Source organism: Mesocricetus auratus, unplaced genomic scaffold (assembly GCF_017639785.1).
Source record: "Mesocricetus auratus isolate SY011 unplaced genomic scaffold, BCM_Maur_2.0 Super-Scaffold_100025, whole genome shotgun sequence".
Classification (NCBI taxonomy): Eukaryota; Metazoa; Chordata; class Mammalia; order Rodentia; family Cricetidae; genus Mesocricetus; species Mesocricetus auratus.
The window spans coordinates 21,177,115-21,180,847 of NW_024429206.1; the positions used below are offsets into that span (position 1 = coordinate 21,177,115).

General features: G+C 49.4%; 1 long non-coding RNA gene across 1 annotated transcript; it reads right to left on the bottom strand.

The window, feature by feature from the left end:
• Positions 1-262: 262 nt before the first annotated feature.
• Positions 263-3,383, bottom strand: LOC121134069. Its single transcript, XR_005871097.1, has 3 exons — positions 3,290-3,383; positions 571-814; positions 263-379 (listed from the first exon to the last, which is right to left on the bottom strand). It is a non-coding gene; the product is annotated as an uncharacterized LOC121134069 (long non-coding RNA).
• Positions 3,384-3,733: the final 350 nt, after the last annotated feature.

The following is a 3,733-nucleotide window of genomic DNA, read 5'->3' on the forward strand; positions in this document are numbered from 1 at the left end:
AGCAGTAGAAAGGGGAGATTTATTCAATGTGGACACTCTGGGAAGAGGGATAAAAAAGATCTGGTGACAACCTCTCCCATCCCCCGCCCCATGGTGGTTTGAATAAATAAAAATGACCCCCATAGGCCCATAGGGAGTAGCACTTTTAGGAGGTGTGACCTTGTTGGAGTGGGTGTGGCTTTTTGGAGGAAGTGTGCCGCTAGTGGTGGGCTTTGAGGTGTCAGATACTCAAGCCTGGACAGCATGCCACTGTCTCTTCCTGCTGCCTGAGGATCCAGAAGTAGAGCTGTCAGCTCCTTCTCCAGCATCATGTCTGCCTGCATGCTGCCACGTCACACCACGACCACAATGGACAGGATCTCTGAACTGTAAACCAGCCCTGGTTTAAAGTTTTCCTGTAAGTGTTACCGTGGCCATGGTATCTCTTTGCAGCAATGGAAACCCTAACCAAGACACCCCCTCAAGTCTGTCTTTGGGCTCCTGAAGTAAAATTAAAGCTTCAGTAGAGAGCTGGAGGTATGTGCGCCTAATAGTTCTGACCAAGGAGCGGTCGGGTCCAGTGAGTCTCACCCAGTACTGTGGAAGCTATCATAGCTCTGTGTGTCTCTTCCCAGGAGGTGTCCTCTGTCTGGTGCCTCTTCCTTCTCCCAGGGTGAGATTCCTGGGGAGATTCACATTGCCTGGAGGGGTCCACTCTCTCGGTTGTCTGCCAGTCGGATGGGGAAGCAAGTGTCTCTTTAGACTGCCCTCATTCCTGCTGCACCAATCACGTGCTGCTTCGACTCTGGGCAGAGGTGGAAAGGCAGAGGGCACACTGGGGGCAAGACACACCAGATGTGATGTCGCACACCTGTCATCCCAGCTATGCACAGGTGTTGAGCCCACGAGTGTGCTGTGCAGAGGGGAGGGGGAAGGAGAGGAAACAAGGAAGGAAAGGAAAGCTGAACATGATTAGGAGGCTGAGGCAGGAGGATCACCAGTTTAAGGTTAGCCTGCTCCACAGGGTGAGACTTTGTTTAAAAAACAAATAGGTCAACCCATCTATATCTCTCTATATATGCACATATTATGAGGGCTGGCTTACATTATAAAACAACTCTCAAAGTAACTGAAGAGCTCAGCCATGTGCGCGCGCGCATGTGTGTGTGTGTGTGTGTGTGTGTGTGTACACTCAGCTATGAAGTCTCCACTCCCAGCCTCTTCTGTACACTAAATATCCCACTTATTCTAGAACTGTTCCTGTGATCACGTTTCTATGATCATGCGGTGCACAATGTAGCCAAGATGTAGGACCAGCCAAGATGCCCAATCACTGTTTAATGGGTAGAGAAAGATGCAGTGTGTAGACATGGTGACGCATCTTCAGGCCTTTGCAGGCAATCATCAAGAGAAATAAACCAAACCGAGAAAGACAAACACCATACTTTTATCACGTACGTGCAGTCTAGATGAATACACACACACACACACGCACACACACACACAGCTGGGGAGATGGCTCTGTGGGTAAAGTGTGTGATACACAAGCAGGAGGACCTGAGTTCGAATCCCCAGCACCTGTCTATAAAGCCAGGTGCATGACTTTAACCCGAGCCCTGGGAGGGAAGACAGATGGGATGCTGGGGTTCACTGACCAGGTGGTGTAGCTGAAATTGTGAGCCCCAGCCCCAGGAGAAGTTAATAGTGTGTCCCTAAAGAATGAAACCCCAGTCATCTGCTGTGGCACTGGACCCTCTATCTGTCGCCCACCCCTCTTTCCATCAGGGCTCTCCTGGTTTCCTCTTCGTTCCAAATAAACTATGTGGCCTGAAGTTTTGTTTCAGCCTCAGTGTCTCAAGGAAATCAAATTCCAGAAGGCTGACGCCATTGGTGGGCTTGCTTTGCACTCTCTGGTAGGCAGGTCTGAAGTGCTTTCCTGTTTGCGGGGATCCCAGGCAGCTGGTTCTAGCCAAGGACCATGCTAGGTCAGGTTAGGAGCCTCACTTGATGACCCCCCCCCCCCACACACACACAGGGAAGTCTCATCCACCACCGCCATCATGAGCCTTACCCCTAATCCAGTATTCCCAGACAAACAACCCCACATGAAGAAGAGCTGCAGACAGAACAACATACTCTTGTGGCTTGTTCCCTTAGCTGGGATGCTGCCTGTTGCAGAATACCCCCAGGACCTTTTCCACACCGGCTCCAACCGGTTAGATGGTGGTAGGCCCCCACTCGTTACCTTTACGCAAGAAACCTCCCGCTTCACTCAAGGGACCTTCAAAAGACGACCTCTGCTCCCTCTAGTTATGGCTGCTCATGCCTCCTCACCCTGCCCGCTCACTCATCAAACTCAGAAACTGATAAACTGAAAACCGTGTGTGTGCATGGCGGGGGAGGGCGGGGTCCTTGCTGTGTAAATTCAGACTGGCCTTAAACTGCAGATCACAAGTGCGCCTTGCTCCAGGAACAAATGCCACAGCAGTGACATCTAGTGGACGAAAGATGCAGCGGCCCCCTTGAGAGGACGCTGGGCTTGCCACTGAGGTTTTAAATTTTCACTTAGCATTTACTATAGGAGACATCACCGTGGGCAGAGAGAGTCAGAGCCCATGCATGGGTGGAAGGGCGACCAGAGTCACCCCCGGGTAGACACATTCCCTGCCTTAAGAGCGTGTAGCACAGCTATCACACTGTGAAGTTCAGGAAGTTGGAATCTGAGGCCAGGAAATGACCTTCAAAGGCCTGCCCTATAGTGCCTTATTTCTTAGAGCCAGGCCCTGCCACTTAAAGCAGTGGTTCTCAACCTGTGGGCTGTTACTCCTTTGAGGGTCCTGAATATCAGATATTTGCATTATGATTCTTAACAGTAGTGAAGTTACAGCTATGAAGTAGCAGTGAAGTGATTTTATGGTTAGACATCACTACAACATAAGGAACTGTACTGAAGGGTAGACACATTAGGAAGGTTGAGAACCACTGTCCTGAAGGCTCCACAGCATCCCAGAATAGTGCCACTTGCCAGGGAGCAGATCGTTAACACACGAGCCTGTGGGGAACATTTCAGATCGAAAGTCATAGCTGGTTTGCTTAGCATGGTTCCCCCTATGTCTACTGAACCTAGGGATGTGGCTTAGCAGGTTAAGCTGATGGCCGGAGTCTAATCTCTGGGACCCAGGTAAAGGTGGAAGGAGAGAGAACGGACTCCTTCGGATTGCCCTCTGACCTCCACACATGCTTTCTGGCATGCATACCTGCACACGGACAGTAAGAAAAAAAGAGTTTAAACAATTTCTTTAAGATTCACCTTCATCTGAGTGCAAGTCCTCATGGGCACCAGAAGAGATTATCAGATCCACTGGAGAGCTGGAGTTACAGGCAGTTGTGAGCTGTCTGATGTGAGTTCTGGGAACCCAACTTGAGTCCTCTGGAAGACTAGCAGGTGCTCTTAATCACTGAGCCATCTCTCCAGCCCCCTGTGTAAACTTATATAATTTTCTCTTTATATGATGAACAAAAATGTACCGTGTACATTGTGTTTTCTTTTTTAAGATTTAGTTTTCATCATCATCATCACATTATTGTTTTGAGGCAAAGTCTCTCTATGTAGCCTTGAATGGCCTGGAATCACTATGTAGACCAGGCTGGCCTTAAACTCACAAATATCCACCTGCCTCTGATGTTGAGTGCTGAGATTAAACACACACACCACCATGTTGTGGAATACTTAACTAGGCAAAGATGTGTCACA